This window comes from Mirounga leonina, unplaced genomic scaffold (assembly GCF_011800145.1).
Source record: "Mirounga leonina isolate KUSES-001 unplaced genomic scaffold, KU_Mleo_1.0 Mir_129, whole genome shotgun sequence".
Classification (NCBI taxonomy): Eukaryota; Metazoa; Chordata; class Mammalia; order Carnivora; family Phocidae; genus Mirounga; species Mirounga leonina.
The window spans coordinates 49,721,870-49,744,181 of record NW_023270323.1 but is presented as its reverse complement, the minus strand read 5'-3'; the positions used below and the strand labels follow the sequence as shown (position 1 = coordinate 49,744,181).

At 41.4% G+C, this 22,312-nt stretch overlaps 1 long non-coding RNA gene across 1 annotated transcript; it reads right to left on the bottom strand.

The window, feature by feature from the left end:
- Positions 1-8,171: 8,171 nt before the first annotated feature.
- On the bottom strand, positions 8,172-20,862 carry LOC118010620. Its single transcript, XR_004679265.1, has 2 exons — positions 20,330-20,862; positions 8,172-11,047 (listed from the first exon to the last, which is right to left on the bottom strand). It is a non-coding gene; the product is annotated as an uncharacterized LOC118010620 (long non-coding RNA).
- Positions 20,863-22,312: the final 1,450 nt, after the last annotated feature.

Here is a 22,312-nt window from a genome sequence, read left to right as displayed (position 1 = left end):
GAACAAGGCTGGGCCCTGAAGAAACTCAGGAACCACCACCATCTTTGCTTCAAGGCTAGATTTGGGGCACCTCAGCAGCCAACTTCTGTAGCTTTTCCCCTGGATCTACCCTGGTCTCACTTAAAGACCAAAGTCTCCTCCACACAGATAAGACAAGACCCCTAGTCCCTTAACTCAGCACCCAGAATGCTTCAGAAGAGGGAGAATAAGTGAGGGCCTTTCATTATCATTTCCCTCCACTCCTCCCCCAAGTTTCCATCTCCCAGGCCAAGAGAGAGGGTGGGGGAGGCATTGTTCTAAGAGGACCCCATTGTATGTTTGATGAATACCAGAGCCCCTCTCTCAGGAGGCTGGGAACGAAAATGGAGAGTGGGTGGCCAAACAGACAGTACTTTTCTTTTTCTGGCAAATAGTCCAGAAAATGGATAATTCCCACAAACATAATTAAGTTAGCAATTCATGTGTAATTTGGCAATATGCTTGCTAATCAAATAATGATTTAAATTGCTTATGGGATTTTTAAAGGAAAATTTACTTAGTCACTTTAATAAGGATGTTTCTTGGAGACCAATTTTTTGAAGAATTTTGAGGCAAATAAGACCTTATCGAAGTATTATCTCTAGGTCTATGTCATTACAGCTGTTCAGAGTACATTATTTCCCCTGTAATGACCCAGCTACCATATCCACACATTCTCCCTCTGTCTCCTTGTCTCTCTCTCAATCTCCCTCCCAATCATCTCAACCATACCCACACCCCTCCATTGATAAGACACTTACTTACACACTTCCTCTTAGTATTTCCCATTTGCCCATTGAATTCTCCCAGTCCTTCTCCCACATGCTGTCCTGTTCTCCACTTCCACATGTGATTCCATTTGTATAATGGCACCCCTGGAAGCATCGAACACTATCCATGTAGACTATTGGTATCAGTCTCTATGCATAAGTTGGTATCCCAGCTCCAACACTTACTATCTATGTGACTTCTGTCAAATTAGTTGACTTCTCTGAGCCTCTGTTTCTGCATCTGAAATGGTATAATAGTACCTAGCTCATGCTCAATATTGACCATCAACTTTGCACCTGACGTTGTTCCAGTGCTGAGGATACAGCAATAAAAAAGATGAAATCCCTGCTCTCAGGAGGCTTACATTCTAGTGGGGAGGAAATGGATGGCAAGCAAACAAATAAGATAATGTCAGGTAAGTGCTCTTAAAGGTAAAACACAGTAATGTGATAGAAATTTAAGAGGGAGGTGATAACCAGCCTCAAATATGGTTACTGATGATCCTCACTTCCTGGTATTCCTGCCCTGTGTAGTCCTTGCCACAATAAATAGAGTTGACCAACGTAACCAATAGGATGCTATGGAAATGATGGTATGTGCCTTCCAAGAGTTGGTCATAAAAGACACTGCAGCTTCCACATTGCTCTCTCTTGGATCATTCACCCTGGGGGAAGCCAGCTGCCATGTTGTGAGAACATTCAAATAGTTTCATGGACAGTCCCTTTGCAAGGAGGTGCCATTGGCCAGTGCCTACCTGCTATGTTGAAAGTGATGACTGCAGACCCAGCAAACTCATAAAAGACACCAAGTCATAATCAGTCAGTCGAGCTGCTCTGGAATTCTGACCCACAAAAACTATGAGACTAAATTCTTATTGTGGGTTGAAGTGACTACAAGTTGAAGTAAGTTGTTACACAGCAACAGATAACAAGTATAGGAGCTTTAGATAGAATGGTGAAGAATGGCTTCAGTGAACTCCACTAAGCTCTGGTTATTGTGAGGATTAAATAAATAAGGTGTACAAAATGCTTAGCACTGGGTCAGGCTTTTAGTACATGCTCAGAAACATTGACAATGGTTATTCTTATTATTTGTGGTGAAATCAATTTTCACCCTCATATTACAGAGGAGGAATTTCAGACATTTGTCCATATCATACAAAGGAAGAGTTGGTTAACCTAAGTCTGAGGGACAGATTTCCTGGCTTCTACTAGAACCTAAGCCAGACCTCTTTCTTCTTATACACTTCTTGTACACTCATATTTTTGTCTCTTCCTTCCTTGCACAAAATCTGTCAAAGTAAAGATATGACAACTCTGCACACAGATTAAGACTCTACTAAGTCTGCTCTACTGCCCTTGGTTGACAGTGCAGGGGACAGAGAGGAAGTGGGTGTGGTGCATGCAGGAGAAGCTATTTGATGGCTTACCCATAAGGACACCTTCAGAAAGCAATGCCCACAGCCACATGAGCATTTCCGAATTTATGTGAAATGCTCTCTTCTTTGTAAATTGCTGTTGGAAACCCAACAGCTATTTTTAATATCACCTGAAAGGCCATGGGGAGGAGGAAAGAGAGGGAGGCAGATTGTCTGCAAAGCCTATGAGGCTATGTGTGCCTCAGCCTAAAACATCTTCTCAGACCAGGCTGGTTCCCATATGCTGCACTTCTCATCTTTCTGTGGGGTAAATGATGCAGCCCACTTTCCTCTCTTGGTGGCTGCCACACCCGTTCTCTCCCTGGGCATTCCGTCCTCCCCTCCACCCCCATGACCAGCTGTGGAGTAACACATGTCCCCCATACCTTCCTCTTTCCTTATATCCTTCAAAGATAAGCCCACAGGCCCTGCTTGTTATAAAGAGTCCACCGCTAGTCACTATAGAGAAACAGACAACAGGCAAAGAAAATGACCAATGTAGAACAAATTATAAAGATGACAGAATCTTTTGATATGGCCATGTTACTCCCTTCCTTAAAACCTTTGAATCACTTCACATCACCTATAGAACATATCCCAAGCTCTTTAAAGAGGCACACAAAAATCCTCCAAGACCCTGCTTAGGTTCAAATCTCTAGGCTGCACTTTGCCAACTTGTGCTTTTGAGCAACTTACTTATTTCTTTGTGCCTCATTGTCTTCTAATGTAAAAGGGGAACAATAATATAAGGTTGTTGTGAAAATTAAATGAGTTAATACGTACAAAACCTTAGGTCAGTATCTGGCACATAGTAAGTGTTCAATAAAGATTATCTATTACTGCTATTATTATTATTACGAACACCTCTGCAACCTTACCCAATACTCTCTGCCTTACACTTGCTTGAAGATCCCTTGGTACATATGTACCAAGCTTTTAATCACCTCCATGTTATTTTGTTCTATTCTCCTGTATCTAGACAGATTTTACCCTCCTGCAAACCTGGCTCACATCTAGGTCACTAGAGAAGATTCTATTCAAGCAAACCTCCATTGGAAAGCATTCCAGGACCCTTGTCTCATCACCTCAAGCTGGCTCAGGTACTTTCTTCTGTGCTCCTATAACATCCTATGCATCCTTCCATCATTAAGAATATTTGTGTGTATCTATAACTGATTAACAACCTACTCTAAAACTATATGGATTAAAATAATAGAAATTTCACTTGCTCACAATTCTATGGGTCAAGAATTTAGACAAAGCTTGGTTGGGTGGTTCTTCTGCTCCACGTGGCATTTGCTGAGGTCATTCACTTGGCTGTAATCAGCTAGCTTTGCTTCTTGTCAAATCCATCTTCAGTTCATTCTTGGCACAATAAGGTGTGCAAGCAATGCCAAAGTCACTAATAAAGTGACACTAATCAGTGTCTCTAACTGACCTTAGCATGGATAAAGGACAGAAGTGAAAGAAGTTCGTATAATTGGAATGTTCTATATGCCTATCTAAAGGAGAGATAAAATATGAAATGTATCTGTATAAACATTTCTAACTCTAGTGCTCTGGGGAGCCGAAGCATCCCCAACCAAGAGAGCTCTCAATTCTTTTTATTTGGGAAAAACCCTCCCCCAAACCTCATGAAAATAACAGTAAAAGTCAGTGCCTAGATCACGAGATTCTCTCCTTAATTCCCTAGAGGAAGCTCTGTTGTTTTTCCCCTGGCTCATGGCAGCAGCCTGAGATTACTGCAAGACCAGGTGCCAGGGTCAGAGACACGGGGAGGAGAGGGTATGGGAGTGAGTCAGCTCAACCAACAATTGTCTGTAGAGAAAATGTCCAGGCCTCGTCTACAGCCAGAATTGGCACAAGCACTCAGTTTTTAATGAGCAAACCATTGGGAGGAAAATAAATACAACTTAAAAATATCTGAGTAAGCAGGATTGCTTCTTTGTTCATCTTAGTGGCCCGTGTCCTTGCCAATGGGATGGATCAGGTCCATTCCTAACCTGGGGCCCAAACAGTTGGAGCTACCTGAGGGGAGCAACTGTAGGCTGAGCCCACGTGGCACCCAACAAGAGTAGGGAAGCAGTTCTCCTTCCCTCATTATAACTGGGGACAACTTGGCGGATGCCAGCCATCCTGAAGAGAATCACTTATACAAGTTAGGAGTGTTCTGGATGGATGAAAAAGTGACCAATTTAGCAGCTCTCTGGAGTCCCTGACTGTGACAAGTGTCGCCCAAGTCACCATCTTGTCTTCTTATGAGGCAACCAAGAGTGTAGAAGACAGCACAGGGGAGGGAAAAATACAAACCCCTTTCCTTCACATTACAAACTGGGGAGAATCCTAGCAACTGTAGCATGTAAGAAAGCAGGGTAGGGAGGGAGCATATTCCATATTCCCCAGGTTACCAGTGTTCTTCACTTCTCTCAGAAACTAGGTTGTAAAGTAAGAGACCCATGTCAAACACTGATGCTTCCAACCAACAGATATCTTGTGGGCACCTGCAACATCCCAGGGCCCATTCCAGGCTGGAGGTAGTAAAGAACTTAAGAGACAAAGTACCCGCTATATTGGAATTTTCCAATAAGCAAACAAAATGCGATTTCAGATCACAATAAGTGGCACGAAAGGAATAAATTAGTAAAATGGGAAGTGTGATAGAGAATGGTTCCTTTAGGTAGAGAATGCCTCTCTGGAAAGGTGACATTTGGGGCTGGGCCTTCAGTGATGACACAGAGAGAGGCCATAATCTGGGAGAGAAGAGCCTCAGGCAGAAGGCACAACAAATGCAGCATTGAGACAGAAATGGGCTTGGTGTCTTCAAAGCACAGAACGAAAGCCATGTGGAAATAAGAAACACAGCGCAAGATAAAATAGGTGAAATAGATGGGTTATATCATACAGGGCCTTGTATATCCTTCCTTGTAAAGCAATTGGATTTTCTTTTACTCCACATTTTGCCTAAATATTACTGCGTGTTCTTTAACACATTTATAAGGCTTCATTTATCAGAGACAAAGATGTTCCAAAGCAGAGGTCCACAAAATGTGGCCACAAACCAACAATATTGGCATCACCTCAGGAATCTGTTATAAATTCAGAGTCTTAGGCCCCAATACAAACCTGCTGAGTCAAAATCTCTGGGAGGGGAGTCCAGCATTTTATGTTCAGTAAGCCCTCTAGGTGATTCTGATGCATGATAGCTTGAGAACCACTGCTCCAGAGAAAAGAACTTTCTAGATTGCTGTAACTTCCTTAAGTACAAACACATTGTTAAAGAAGACAAGTAAATGTATATTATATATCTTAGTGTGTTTCCTGTCTTAAAAAAAAAAAAAGAGGAAATGCAGAACATAGATTTTGTTCTGACCTTTTATGGGCAATTCATGATCCTCATTATGTGGACTCTGACACAATTATGTTCTTAGGATCTAGGAAAGCAGATGAAGCTTCTTTGCACTACACTTACTGGCCCAAGGTGGCTACTCTTTGCAGATTTTGTGCTTGCTTTTTATCGTGGCTCTATAGCTCTCTTTGTTCTTAAGCATTCACTTTACTTCATAATAAAGGTAATAAAAATAAAAATAGCTATTTATTAAGAATTTACTATATAACAGACTGGGCTTCAATAGCACTGTAAGTAGATATTATTACCATTTTTTAAAAAGAGAAAAAGTAAACAGTCTTCAAAAAGTGAAGTCCTGTGTCCAAGGATACAAGGCTAGTAAAGTGTAATGTTGGTATTCAAACCCAAGTATATTGTTAGCTATCTATTACTGAGCAACAAATGACTCCAAACTAAGCAGCTTAAATAGCAAGCATTTAAAACAAACAAACAAACAAACAGCAAGTATTTATTACCTTACACATTTTCTTCTTATGAGGCAACCAAGGATGTAGATGTCCCACAAGGAGCAGGCAAGAGTGAAAACCCCTTTCCTTCACACTGAAAATACCTGAACACACATACATACACAGCAAAACAAAACAAAACAAAACAAAACAAAACAAAAAACAAAGCAAAACAAAAACAGAAAAGCCAGGAGACAAAAACCACATGAATGAAAAACAAGAAAATACAGCCATAGAGTACAGAGACTCAGATATTAGAATTTTTATATACTTAAAAAAAAAAACTATACTTAATTTGTTGAAAGAGAGGAAATTCAACCTTGAAATTTTTAGCAGAGAACTGAAACTATTTTTTAAAAAGAGCCACTGAAAATGCTAGAACTAAATAGTAATAAACAATTAAGATACATATGGAATATAAATCTACATATGAATAGATTTGATAGTCAATTACACACAGATAAAGAGAGAATTTGTAATATGGAAGAAAATATCCAGAATGAAGCATAGAGAGAAAAAATAAAGGAAAAATTAGAAGAGAGTGTAAGAGACCTAGAAAAGCACTTCCTAAATGAATTTTTTAAGAGCCAAAATGTCACAAACTGGTAGTTCTGTAAAATGCAGTTGAAGTAAATCAGTAGAAAAAGACGTAATAAATATAAGCCCAAATTTTTATTAGATTCATGGCATAAAATCAGTCTGCCAGTTGTTATAAAAGCATTAAAGTGGTTACTTTCAATTCTGTACTTACCTTTTCTCAGACTATGGCACTGACATAAAAGATCCATGAAAAGTCTTAATGTATATTTAGCTGAAGTCCTGGAGGGTGAGGACAGAGATTATGGCACAGAAATAAACTTGAAGAGTTAATTGCTGAGAATTTTCCAAACCTAATTAAATACATCAATTAACAGATCCAAGAAACCCCAAATGGGTTAAACAAAGGAAAACCTTGGTACTTTATAGTAAAACTGCTAAAGATCATAAACAAAGAAAATATTTTAAGAGCCACCAGAGAAAAAAGACAGATTGCCATTAAAGGTAATTAGACTGACAGCTAATTTCTCAACAGGAACACTAGAAGCCAAAAGACAATGGGATAATAGCTTCAAAATAATAAGATAATAATAAGAATAACAAAAGAAATTAACTGCCAACTCTAAATTCTATTCCCAGAATATATATAGAGATAGATAGATATAGATATACATATAGATAGATATAGATATATTTAGATATATATATATATCGAAAAGAGAACTATTCTAACAAACCAAAACTGGGAGAATTCATCCCCAAAGATCTGACCTAATATATATATAGCCTTCAGGCAAAAGGAAATAATTCCAAATAAAAGGTCAGAAGTGCAAAAAGGAATGATAAATATAAAACAATAAAAATAATGTCTTGTGGAGAATTATATAGAGAATTATAATACATTGCAAGAGAATTAAGTCAGGAGTGAAATAATAGGGTGATAGTGTGTTAAGGTCCATGCATTGTCCAAGAAGAGGGAAAAGAACCATTTAATACTGAATTTGTAAAAGTTAACTGTGCATATTGCAATAGGTGCAATCACTACAAAATTTTATAGGATTGTAATAACATTTTAAAGTCCTCAATCAATGCAATGAAATCAAGAACTGAAGAAATGGAATAGAGAACAAGTAGTAGAAATTGAGGAGCTGAGCAAGATGGTAAATTTAAATTTTAAAAATCAGAAATTAGATTACACGTAAATGTTTAAATTTCCTGTTTAACAGCCAAAGACTGTCTTACAGAATTACATTGACTTGCACATGCTATTTACAAAAGACAAATCTAAAGCATAAGATTTCTCAAGGATATAATGATATCAATATTAGACAAACTATATCTATTAAGGCTAAAAGCATTACTAAAGATAGAGAGAGTGACTTCATAGTGATAACAATTAAGCTCATCAAGAAGATATAAGAGTTCTAAATTTTTACGTAACTAAAATGCATAGCCTCAAATTTTATTAACCTCTCCGAGATCTGATAGGTCAGACAGAAGTTAGTTCATATTCACGTAAGTGTATACACATTTATAAAACTGACTTAATGGGCCTGTAAGAACACCACACCCAACATCTGAAGAATACTCATTTATTTTATGCACCAAAATTACAAAATTCTGGGCCTTAAAGCAAGCCCCAACTAATGTCAGAGGACTGAAATCATGCAGAGTATGTTACCTTACCAGACTTGAGCTAGAAATCAATAACAAAACAATACTGAGAAAATCATGTTTGGAAATTTTAAAATACACTTCTAAATAAACCTACAAGTTCAAAGAAGAAATCACAATGGAAGCTAGAAAATATTCTGAACAGAGTAATTATGAAAATATGACAAATCAAATTTTTTTGATACAGCTCAAGCTGTGCCAAAAGGAAACTGTATAGCTTTGGACTTTCTTAATCTGGAAGAAAGTATCTTCAAAAAAATCTATTTCAAATATTATACTTATTAAATCATGTGCTCAACCTCATCAATAATCAGGTACATGCAATTAATACTTCAATGAGATTCTACTACAAACTCACCAGAATGGCTAAAATTCAAATGACTGACAATATCAAATGCTGATGAGAACAATTAGCACATGTACTGTTGGTGGAAATGTAAGTTGGTACAATCACTTTGGAAAAACTATTCAGTGATATTCACTCAATAAGTACATATAAATGTCCAGGAATTCCAATTGTACATTTATAGTCATGAGAAATTCATATTCTTATACATCGTAGAGGAGAGATGTAAGTGCCTTATGAGTCTGGGGGTACAAGGAGGGGACCGAATCTTTGATAGGAAACATGAAGAGATTATAAAATTACAAAGCAGTCTTTTAGTTCTTCTCTTCTCCTGGGAGACTTCGAACAGAAAAGGTTTGGGATGGAATGTTTTCCAGGTACTCAGTCATCTGGGAGAGCTTAAGGTATGGGTCAGTATTCTGAATATTGGATCTACATTGAAAATCCTGCTTTTTTCTTGTCTAGCTCTGTGAATTTGTGCGAATTCCTTAACTTCCTTGGGTCTCATTTATAGAATGGGAACAATGGAAGGCTGAAATTAAATAATCAACATGCCTACCTGGTGCACATGTTAAGACATTTTCCCTTCTCCCAAGACAGTACAGAGGAAAGGGAGTAAGGATTTGCCCAAAAGTCTGGGCTTTGGGCAAGAGGGATTCAAGAGATCTGTGAAAGTACATCAGGTAAAAAAGTAGAAAAGAGATTTAGGACAATGAAACTGGGGGACAAGAGGAGATGGGTAGCAAAAACAGATTAAGAAACTAGGCATAGATGTGGAGAACAAAAAGGAAGGTTGACGTTACACTCCTCTCAGCTACCAAATTGAGATTCTTTGTTATCTGTGACCAGTGATTGTGGTCAAGTGGCTCTAGAAATGAGGAATGGAAGTGTGCGTTATATAACTCCTCCTTTGTGTGCATACACACCAGGCAAGTATTTTTCTTATTCCGTCTCCCCTCCCACAGCACCCTACATCAATTTATTCTATCACATGTAATAGTAAATAGTAAAGGGCATTTCTGTCCACTTCCCACTACACTCTGAATTTCTGGAAAATAAAGACGGGGTTTTATTCATCTCTGAACCCAAATACTTAGCAGAAGAGGTTTTCAATAAATGTTAAGTTAATGAATAGACGAATGAATGAATGATTGATGTAGTTCTGCTTGCTGGAATGAGAGTTCTGGGAACTGTACAGCAACCTGTGACAACTCACCAAATACAGTGCACTGACTCCACTTCCCACAGTGCTCTCTGGCCTCACATATATTTTGCCACCACCAGCTTCCTCCCAATCATTCAGGGAGAAGCCTGGAACCTGAGGGGACATTCCTTGGCTTCTCTTAGTCCATCCAAAATATCCCATCAGTTGACTGGTATTAACCTGAATGTTGCTTCTGTTTTCTTCTCCAGATCTGGGTGAGACTAGATTCTTGACAGTGACTCTCACAAAATTGTGTTGTTCTCCTGAAGATCTGCCTCTACCTCCATTCACTGCTCCTGGCCCAATCACTAGTCTTGAGGCAGCCCGAGTGGAGAAACAGAGTGCCAAATCCAGCAGAAAACGTCTTACCCTCAGAAAGAGCTGCAGGACTTGGCTGAGATGCATCAGTGTGAACTAGGGGGACATGTGGGGGAGTGATTTTGAGGATGATAAACAGGAGAACAAGGAGGGGAGCGGAATATGAAAGCAAGGGAAAGGTTCTTGACTTCAAACCCCCTTACAGTTTGTAGTAGTGTGTTCCTGAATGGCTCCTTGAGGCTTGGACATGATGATGCCTGATAGTAAATTATAGAGTTTGGAGTGCCATGGCAGGAAACTGAAGAAGGGCTCACAATGCTCAGGGAGACAGGAATGTTAGAACAAGTCTATCGTGTGAGACTTATGCTTCTTGGAAGGGTTCACAGAACATTATCTTCACTAGGCAATAAAGAATATCTCGGTGAGCGGCATCATCTCTGAGAGGCCTACTGATGCACTTCTGCTGTGGGCCAGACTGAGAATAGGTGACTCAACCTTCTAGGTGGGCTTCCTCGTGTCAAGGGGAATGATGAGATCCCAGAATAACAAAGGCCAGATGCCAGTGCTTAACTATCAGAGCCAAAACGGACATAAACCGTAACAGGCAGCAGGGTCAGAGGGGCAACCAGTGGGCCTCCACCCACAGAGGTTTTGATGATGGTTAATAGACCATGGTGTTCTTGGGAGCGAGATAGATGAGAAGCCAATAGAGTGTTGCATGCCTTGTAGAACTGGCCAAAAAATAAAAATCAAGAGCTATTAAGGAGAAGACTGATGGGCCCACAATTTCCAGAGCTGAGTCAGTTTTCAGACCCAAAGCCTGGGTCCCCTTGAGAAAGGATCCTGCAATGCTTCCCATTGTAGCAAAGTTTTTAAGACTTCGATGATCTAGGGCATGTCAGGACATCTCCTGAAAGGTAAAGAACAAGTTATTACACCTTGGTCTTACTACCGCTAGAGAATCTAATGCTTGGTGAGCCCCGCTGGGTTTTAGAGAAACATAACCTATAACAGGGAATCAACTGCTCCAACATATGTATTGGGTGATCCAAGATGTTTGTAGTTTGGAGTGGGGCCCAGAGCAAGAGACGGCTCCGCAGCAGATCCAGGCTGCTGTGCAAGGTGTCCTTGGCTCCTATGATCTGCCAGATCCAATGATGCTAGAGCTCCCTGTAACAGATAGGGGCGCTGTGTAGAGTCCTTAGCAAGGCCCAATAGGAGAGTCACAAGATGCATTTCTAGGGTTCTTCTGGGACTGCCTTCTTCAGAAAAGAACAACCCACTGTTTTAAAAGCAGTCCCTGGCATGCTACTGAGCCATATTAGAGACTGACATTTCTCCCTCTGGCAACTGCCTCAATTATTGTTGTTGCTGTTGTTCTTGTTGGCTTCTCATTACAATAAAATTTCTTGAAAGAATTGTCTACATATTCACTATCTCCACTTATTCTTTTCCCATACTGTTTTGAAACTACTCCAAATCAGGCTTTCATCCCCATGGTTCCACTAAAACTGCCTTTGTGAAACTTACCAATGACTTCCATGTTCCAAATCCAATGACTAATTTTAGTCCTCTTCATACTTGATCTGTCAGTAGCATCTGACCCAGTTGGACACTCCCATCTTGAAACAGCTTCTTGCCTTGCTTCCTGGGACGTCACTCTCTCTTCCTGTCTCACTGGTTCCTCCTCATCACCTTGGCTGGTTCTTCTCATATCCCTAACCACTAATGGTGGAATCCCTCAGGTTCACCCCTAGATTACTTTTCCTCTCTGCCTATATCCCCTCCCCTTAGGTGGCCTCTTCCCACCTATAGCTTTAATTTTTCATGTGCTTTCCACTCCCAAATTTATACTTATAGCTCCATCCTGTCCCATGAACTCCAGGCTCATGTACCCAACAGCTTGTTGGACCTCTCTATTAGTTGTTTATCAGGCATCTTAAACTTAACAATTCTAAAACCAAACTCTGGATCCCTTACTTCCAAACCTTTTCCTCTACCAGCCTTCCCTATCTTAGTAAGCAACAGCTCTATTCCTCCAGCTGCTCAGACCCAAATCTTGGGCTCATCGTTACTTCTCTCCTTCTAAGTTCACATTCCACTCATCACAAGATCTTGCCAACTATTCCTTCAGAATATTTAGAATCTGGAAAATCCTCAGTCCAAGCCACTATCATCTCTTGCTTAGATTATTGTATCCTGTTCCCTCGCTTCCATCTTTGCCCTCTTCGATTTATTTTAAAATTTGTAGCCAGAATGATCTTGTCTGGCTTCTGCTGAAAATCCTCCATAAGTTTCCCATCTCCTTCAGCATGAAATTCAAAGTTCTTGCAGTGCCCCTCAAGGTCTGCCTTTGCTCTGATTCCCCTCTGACCTCACCTCCCACCACTTCCCCTGCACCCTCCCTGGAACACCCCCTCTGTCTTGGACATGCTACCTTCAGTCAGCCTCAGGGCTCACCTCCTCACTCTTCTCCAACTCCATTTCCCCAGAGATACTGCCCCTCTCTATCTTCTGTACCTCTCTTTATGTTTCCTCATAGCATGTCTTGCTACTTGATATAGTATATAATATATTGATTTTATTGTCTCCCCCAGCCCAGTTGATTTTAAATCCTAAGAGAGCAAGAGCTTGCTTGATTTCTGTATCCCCAGCCCTTAGAACAGTGGCTGGAATAAGATAAATGCTCAACAGATTTTTGTTGAGTGCATGAATAAATATCAGATCCTGTGCTAAGCACGTAAAGGAGTGGGGAGGAAAATGTAGATCAAAAATAAATTGAGACCTTTAGCAGTTCCCAGCATGGTACCCTTCTCCATAGCACAGGGTTTATGTATATCTCTTCAGAGACCACAACAAATATTTGTAACCAGAAAAGTGTAATCAATCATAGAAAATAATTGGGTTTACTGTTCCTGCTCCTTCTGAACTTAGGATATTACCTTATTTAGGATATTTGACATAGATCCATTTGCTACAGCAAATTCAGATGTTAATACCCAAGTCCATATGTATTTTCTGCTTGCCTATGAATGGGAGAATTCCATGTGGCCGGGTCTGGTCTTAGAGAGAGCAAGAGTTTCCTAAATGCCACCATCTACCCCTCTCTTACCAACCCCCTCAAAGGTCTCCCCTACGGTGGTTCAGCAGAACCCAAAATTACACAATTTACAATTCACTGACCTCTGAAAAAAGCAAGTCACACCCCATGGAGAGCTGCAAACAAAAGCAGTCCTGAGCCAGATTCCTTGTTGACTCTGGTCTCTGGTTACACCCCAGGCATAAAAAGAGAGGAAATGTGGTCTTCAAAGCCAGTGCCTCCCCACTTTTGTCTGTCCCCAGCAGAATCCCTTCCCCCACTCCAGCCTCCACTTGAGGCATTCACTGTGAGTCAAAAACACAAATGCTGCCCAGGGAGGCATTTTCAGGTTACATACTATATATAGCTAAAGTAACTTACAGGTCCAGTCTCATGTTCTCTGCCTTGGCAAGGGTTTAAAGACTTAAACAATTCCTCTCAAGCATGCCCTGTTGCGAATCCCCTTCCTGTCCAAAACCCTTTCTTGGCCCAGTCACCTATCAGAAGAATCTGGCCACTCCCAGTGTGCTCTCTTTTCTTTGCCTCCTCACAAAGCAGAGACTTTTCCCAAGGGCCCAGGTCGGCCCCCAGAGGTAAGGCCACAAGGCTGACATCTCATGAGTGATTACCTTGTCTCCAGAATTACAGAAAGGACTTTCCTCTGACCCTTCAGTTTCCTGAGTTGGGAGTCTCCTGTTTTGGGGGGCAAGGCTGGAGGGGACCGTAGGGCAGGCCTGAATGAAGCCCTTCCCCCACCACACACCACCTGCAGATTTCACTCATTGACCTTGATATCTGTTTCCCTGGCCTCACTACCCTCCTCAACACAATGTTCCACACAGCCGTGGACCTGGCAGGAGGTGAAGGAATACTTGTCATTCCCAGTTTGGGCTGTTGGGTTCATCATCCATGCCCTCATCCATGCCAACTCTTATCATGTTCACAGAGATGAACCCCCAGGCCCAGAAAGCCACGTACTCACAGTCAAAGAACCTGGTAGGGTCAAAGGTGAGGCAGGAGTCCCTGACATACAGACCCACGCTGGGGCTTCTCCCGTGGCACCAACCTCTTCACTTACATTCCTAAGTTTTTCTCTTCCTGTTCCTCTCTCTCTTTTAGCCTACTTTTTAGTCTTTCTTAGAGTGGTATTTCTTCTGGGGGTTCCACCTGGACCCAGCCCACAAGCATATCTAGGTAACCTCCTTCTTGTTACATTTCAAAACTCACAGCTCTGTCCCCCAGCTCCCTCTGCTAACTTATTGGGTTCAGACCCCTCCACTGCTCCCTTCTTGTCTCCATACACATTAGATTGTAAAGAACTTTGGAGTTCTTAAAGCATGTCTATGTCCAGCACTTCACTGATGATCACAAAAAGTCTTGTGAAGTTATTGAGGAATGTGGGTTCTGGGGTGCCTGGCTGGCTCAGTCAGTAGAGCATGTGACTCTTGATCTTGGGGTTGTGGGTTCGAGCCCCACATTGGGTGTAGAGATTACTTTTAGTAAAAAATCTTAAGAAAAAAAAAAGGAATGTAGTTTCCTTCCTTCACTTCTACAGAGGCAGAGGATGAAATGCCAGGTAAGGGGCTTGTCTACCACTACCCAGTAGACACGCTACAGAGCGGAGGAGCAGGGTCTTCATTCCACACCTTCTAAGGGTTTTCATTCTCAGCCTTGTCTCTCTCTGTGGAATGGTCCCCAGGACACCATTCCCACCCAGCTTTTCCTTCCACACATTTATTCCCTTGGTTTCATTCATCTGTCAACTTCTAAGTTTCCAAAGATATATATTTCTATTTTTTCCTAGACATCTCCACACTTGGAGGACACCTCGGGAGCCTCACACCCCCCTGAGTATGTCTATGTCACTTATTATTCCTCGTGCTGTCCAAGCTTATGGGTTAAGAGCCTGAAATCAGACACACCTGTACCCCTATCCTGGCTCTGCCTCTTACCAGCAGTGTGACCTTGAACAAGTTACTTAGCCTCTGAGAGCCTCAGTCTTTTCATTTGTAAATTGAAGGATAACTATGGGGCCATTGTGAGGATGAAGTAAAGATATGGTGGCACATAGTAAGTGCTCAGTAAAATAATAACTATCATCTTCATCAGTATCTCTTACCTGGGATGGCAGTATGTCTCTTAACTGTTCTTCTACCTCTGAGCATATTCCCCTCAGTTGTCCAACCATCTACAAATTACCTTTCACACACACACACACACACACACCTAGAAGAAAAATTTTCCTTCCACACCAATATGGGAGAAAAGGAATTTTTTTTAAAAACAAAAACACTGAGGCACCTGGGTGGCTCAGTCAGTTAAGTGTCTGCCTTCGGCTCAGGTCATGATCCCAGGGTCCTGGGATTGAGCCCCTGCATGGAGCTCCCTGCTCAGCGGGGAATCAGCTTCTCACTCTCCCTTTACCCCTCCCCCTCCTCTCTCGTGCTCTGTCTCTAGCGCTCTCTCTCTCTCTCAAATAAATAAAATCTTTAATAAACAAAAACACTGAAATCCCACCCTTCCTTCTTCCCACACAAAAACCAGATCCTTTCTACAAAGAGGTTAAGAGGCCGGACTCTGGAATTCCAATCCTGCCCTACCACTCACTAGCTGTGCAATGTGGGCAGATAGCATATCCTTACTCTGCCTCAATTTTCCCCTTGATTAAAATAGGGAGAGGGGTGCCTGGGTGGCTCAGTCATTAAGTGTCTGCCTTTGGCTCAGGTCATGATCCCAGGGTCCTGGGATCGAGCCCCGCATCGGGCTCCCTGCTCGGCGGGAAGCCTGCTTCTCCCTCTCCCACTCCCCCTGCTTGTGTTCCCTCTCTTGCTGTGTCTCTCTCTGTCAAATAAATAAATAAAATCTTAAAAAAAAAAAAATAGGGAGAAAATCTGCCCCAAAGGTTTCATGTGACAATTAAATGAGACAATCCATGTAAAATAGTTAGCAGGTGGCTGCACGTAATAAGCTCTCAACAACTACTGGGCTCTCTTAGTCGTAGCAGTGTTCATATGCTTTTTCCTTTGCCCAAACCAGTTTCACAGGATCTCATCACCACCGCTCCCTTCTCACTTCCTGTCTTGTCATCTGCAAGACACCTCCTCCATGAAGCCTTTTGGGACAGATTGCTTCTGAATTCCCTTTATGAGAGTACACACTCTTTCCAGGCTGGGCTATCTGCATTCGTTTGCCTGGAGGCCTTCTTTACTATATCACGACCATCTTTTTTTTTTTAATTTATTTTTTTAAAGATTTTATTTATTTATTTGAGAGAGAGAGAATGAGAGACAGAGAGCATGAGAGGGAAGAGGGTCAGAGGGAGAAGCAGACTCCCTGCTGAGCAGGGAGCCTGATGTATCACGACCATCTTGAAGAAGACAAGTCTCCTGCCCATTGCAAAAGAGAAGAGGGGAGGAGAGGAAAAAGGCAGTGGGGAGAAGAGGGAAAGGGGGAAGAAATGCTGATGTCTGAGCTGTAAACTCTCCCAACCTTCATGCTTAACCTTAACCCAAACTTCCAGTGGCAGAAATTGCTTAAAAAAGAAATCCTTGGGGTGCCTGGGTGGCTCAGGCAGTTAAGCATCCCAACTCTGGGTTTTGGCTCAGGTCAATGTCTCAGGGTGGTGAGCTCAAGCCCCACCTGGGGCTCCACGCTCAGTGGGGAGTCTGCTTGAGATCCTTTCCCTCTGCCCCTCGCCCCCACTCTCTCTCTGTCTCTCTCTCTCTCAAATAAATAAACAAATCTTTAAAAAATACATAAATGAAATGAAATAAAACCTTTAAAAAAATGTATATTTGAAAGCATTATGATGACCCACAGATTCTCAGTACCATCCTCTCAAGAAATATTTTTAAATATTTAAGAAACCCCATTTACATGATTTCACATCAGTTCTGCCTCCAACTGCACCCCCAAGCCGGAATCTGAGGGAGGGTGCTATTTTGCTCACACCCTTTCCTGACATTCTCTTTTTGAATGGTTTCTTAAAGCAATTAAATCGACCGCTATGAATTTATTGATCAGGTTTATTCTTCTCTACCCAAAGCCCCGGGGCCATCAGCAAGCCCCTTTGCCCTAGGAGAGCACCCTGTGCAGGGGAAACAGCCACGAAGCCGACACAAGGGGGAGCGCGGCGGGGAGCGGTGTAAGCACCAGCCTGTACCCAGAGGCTGCAAGACACGCAACAAGCACACACAGCACACATTCTTGGCCCCAGAGACCAGGACATTTCACTTGCCATTATATATGCTCTTTCCAGAAATTAAACGTCTCTGGGCAAATGAGAAAGAAGTCGCTTTTCCACATCACCATCTCCCCCAAATTCTTACCTTCATATCTATTGAAAGTAGGACTTACAGTTTACATAAACAACTCCAAAGTAAATGAGGAAAACTCAACATCTCCTGGAATTGATACTTCTGCATTTTACAAAAGAATAAATACATCTCATATCCTCTTTTGTTTGTCATAATACGGGGGGGGGGGGGGGGGGGGGGGGAGGAGTGGGGGGAGAAGGAGAGAGGGAAGAAAGAAAAAAGTCTAGATTCTGTTCGTTTCAATCTGGAATGCAAACGACGGGCACCAGCCTTCGCATCTCACAATGAGTGCCTTGGAAAAATGGTGATGTGCCAGGGGTGGGGGAAGAGCTGTTTTTAAAGAACAAAAACAAAGTTACAGAAACTAGAACACCCAAATGTTTGTAAGCATCTAAACTAGCTGAGAAACGGGATATGAAAGGCTACGGCCAGCGCTTCCAGGGACCTGAGTGGCCCGGAAGTACAGAGCTATCTGGGCTGAATACTGTGAGCTGCAGGTGCAGGTCACAGATGGGAGGTTTGGTTGTGGGAACATGCCAAGTACGTAACAAACCTCAATTGAAGGGAGCCAAGTTTAGGATCATAGCCCCAGCTTGAATACAGGAGGCAGCAAATTCCATAGGATTTAGGTATAAAAGGAGAATTGCCATGTTTTTCCTTATGCGTCCATTCAAATACTGAGTAGGAAGAGGTGGTATCATATTTACTTTTCACTGAGTGCATTTTCATGATGGAGTCAGCTCTTTAGAAACGGAGTTCTTTTGCATGATCATTTTAGCTCTCCCATATCAGAAGCAGTCCTATCTTCATCAAAACAAAAACAGATTAATTTGGCTAAAGAATGTTTACAGAAACTTGTATATTTCACATGCAAGTACAAAATGCAGCAGCTAGAAATATCCTAACACAAAAACAACACAATCCCAACTTAGATCATAGTTTTGCCTATTTAAATCTCTCCAGATTGATTTGTAGTCGTGGAATGGATCAGGGAAGACAGGAAAGAAACTAATAGTTTTTTAAGCCTTTATAAAACACCTGAGACTCCTTAATAGCCATCTCAGTCTTCACGGCAGCTCCATGATAGATATTATCATTCCTAGTTTACAGATGAGGACACTGAAGCTCACAGAAGCCAAGTTACTTAACCAAGATCATACAGCTAGTGAATGGTAGAGACGGTATTCAAATTCATATATTTAGGATTTCTCCTTGACAAATTTAGAGAGAGCCCTTGTATACTACTGGATATCACGGGGAATATGATGAGAACTTTGGCACAAATTAAAGCTTTGTTAAAGTGAGGTGGCTGGGGATCAGATTTCACTATTCATTAGAGAATAATTTTTGGGGAGATGCTTATGCATTGTATTTTTTACGTGTCAAAAACCTGAACTTGGAATTTATAGTCCAATTTGCAGTACTTTTAAAATATTACCTGCTCTAATTTAAAGACATTTTCATGCTTTCCTTTTTTATTTTTTATGGCATAGTTCTAGAATTGAAAGTGAAAAAAGAAATTCTATTTTAGCATGTTCTCTGCACTTCCAAATTCCCTTAGCTATTACTAGTAGCTCCTACATACACAAACATGTGTGAACTCTCTGAAGTGAAAACTTAGTTTTGAAAAACAGCTAATCACATTAAAGAAAAAGCAGGCACCGGAAGATACTTTCTAGAAGACAGTATTAATATATGTATAACTATTTTAGGAAAAACTAGAATCTGGTTAAAGCAAAAAACTTTTATGATCAGATCACTTAGAGAAATAAGTGCTTTTCTCTACCCTACCCTAAAATCATATTGCTATTTAACCTGCTTTTAAACAAACAAGAATTTTTAAACATTTTCTATCCTTTAAGCAAATGCTCTCTGCTTGGTTAAATGACAATGTTCAAGAAATGCCTACCACAGAAGCATAAAAAACCCTTGGCAACATTCCAGAAGAAATTCACCCTGCATAATGTGTTCCAGCCAATGCTCAATAGCTTTCTGGTGAACCTGCTGGCTCATGTACACTTGAACAAGATCTGGAAAGAACAAAAGAAAAACTGATAGACATTTTCCTTTTTGTTAGTCTGCCGAAGTAACCCTCAGCTCATTTTAGCAAACTTTTCGAGCTTGGAGACAACCTGTAAATGGCTAACTTATAAACCCTGCCCTGGCCTCTGGTATAAACTTGTTTTACTACCTTTGATTTTCTGAAATTCAAGGATAATTATATTGTTTGTCTTTGCATCCAATAAAATGTGCATTAGCATTTGGTTCACTTTGGAGTGTGTTTATTTAGATGAATATATTCTTCAAATGACTAGTGGTGCTGTCATAATGAGAACACTTTAGATTATACATAAACTCTCAATATAATATTAAAAGGAGGGAGGCTGGAGGAACAAAGCTCTTCAAACCATTTTAAGAGTGTGTTCATAATTGGCTAAGGCTATTAACTTCTCCAGATATTTATGCAAGTAGTTCACCAAAGGCAAAAGTAAAGACTTTAAAACGAAATCCATTTCCCTTTTATAAAGTGAAAGAGAAGCACATTTTAATATTGTATGCCCCTTTGCAACTTTTTCCTAGGGTGAACGTTTCCCACTTAAAAAATAAAATGGCTGGCCCTTTTACAAGTCTGTGAAGCCGTTGTGATGCATTTAGCCCCTTGTCTCCTTGAGCCTGGGGATGGGGGAGAGGCAGGTTTGGGTTGGGCTGGTACAGGGTGTGTCCTGAAAACCTGTTTGGCGTTAAATGCCTGAATGGGGAAAAGGGAGGATGGTTGGAAAGGTAAAATTTTCTCTACCTGATGTTCTAGGACAACTGCATAGTGCTGAAACCGAACCCCTTTGTAGGAGAGAAGCTCTGGATCCATACGCCAGGCCTGGGGAAGGGCGGAAGGCACTAGACCTGGCCTTCGAGGGCCCTCCCATCATATCTGCATCATCCTGTTTCACGCCGGGCTTTTTTCCGGTTCCCTGGGGCCACTTGGAGGAGTGCTGCAGGAGAACGACCGTTGGCTCAAGACTTCAAATGCAGACATCTGATGGTATCACAGAGCTACATCGAGGGGACTGCAGAGAAAGAATTCATCGCTCAACTTGAACGGCTAAACACAAACATTTACATGCACCGTGCTGGTTGTAACCTTCTTTTGGCAGGTCTTCATGTAGTACTGTGCTGGAGACACAAAAGAAAATGGAAGAGACCCCGCCCGTGGGACCTCGGAAAGGCCCTGGCTCTTAGGAAGTCATAGTGGGACATCTGGAGAAGACCAAGTATTTACAAAACCTTTGACTGCTTTCTGCAGAAGAGAGCTGGGCCTCGAGACTCCCAGTCACCAAAGCAAGTCACCAAATACAACCAGCACAAAACAGATGACTGGTACCCTTATCCTGATTGCGCCATCCTCAAAAAGTAACCGTGATTCTGAGTTTGATGTGTCTCCTTCCAGATGTTTAAAAAGATACACACACACACAGAATAAATGATGTTATTTTATGTGGGGGTTTTTTTGTTGCATATTTGGTATAATGCTATTCATAGCCCCAAAATTGCTTCATTCATTCGATACTATTTTGAGGCTTACCCATGCAGCTACATTTAGATTTATTTCCATACTTTTGGCTGCTGAATAGTACTCCATCATTTGGAACCATCACTTTTATTTAACCCCATTCCCCTACTGAAGGTCATTCAGTATTTGTCTCTTGATGATCTGATGTGTTCTTTCAGTCCACCTAATCTTTCCCTTCTCGGAAGTCTGAGTATATTTTATTTTCCTTGGTTGACTCAAGGACGTGAGACCTGTCTCTCACATTATAGATAAACTTCTAGAGAGCAAGCTCTACATCCAGGTATAATATGCATTCTGTCATATTTGGTGAATGATGAGCTGTGGGCTTTTGACTTCCTCAGAAAGCTTAACAGAAGCATTGGACTCACAAAGGCTCAACAAATTCTATTAATTGATTTCCTCCCCTTTCCTAAAAGAGAAGTTTTGTATTTTCAAATCAGATTCAACAAAAATTCAGTTCCTTTCCCAAGCGAGGCTTATAGTAGTCAGCATCTCCTTAAAATGTTCCAAATCCTGACACTGGTGATATAATGAAGACTGTACCTTTTAAAGATGAGTGTGTGTGTGTGTGTGTGTGTGTGTAAGGGAGAGAACAGAGAGGGAAACAGGGACTGAAAGACACAGAAAGAGAGAGATAGAGAGACCCAGAGACAGAGAAAGAAAAAGGAGAAGGAGGAGGGGAGGGGAGGAAGAAGAGGAGGAGGTAGGAGGGGAGGAGGAGGAAGAAGGGGAGGAGGAGGAAGGGGAGGAAGAGGAAGAGAAGGAAAGGAGCCAAAGCTGCCTTGGGGTGTGGCCCTGTGGCTGTGGCTGGCCTGGAGGCAAAGCCAGCACAAAGGACTGATTGTCTTTGCAATAAAATCTGGAAAACAAGCACTTTTCCTTCTTTTCTTTTAAAAATCTCATCCTGTCCCTTTTACTTTACACTTTTAGGTTGCTGGTGTCAAAATCAGTTTTCATTTCTTTCCCTGGGAACTTTGTCAGACACTTTAGTTTCCCTTAAAAAAAAAAAAAAATTAAGCCCTTTCTCGGGATAATGAAGAAAGTACAAAGTCTCCATATGCACTCACCAGAGATCTTCCAGACTATTCAGTGAGACCCTGAATTATGTCGTGGAGAGCTGGCCTAAAACCGTGACACATCTTGCCAAAGAGACGCCATCGTTATTTTGTTTGTGAGAGGAAAGGAATAGGAGTGGGGGTATTAAAGCAAATA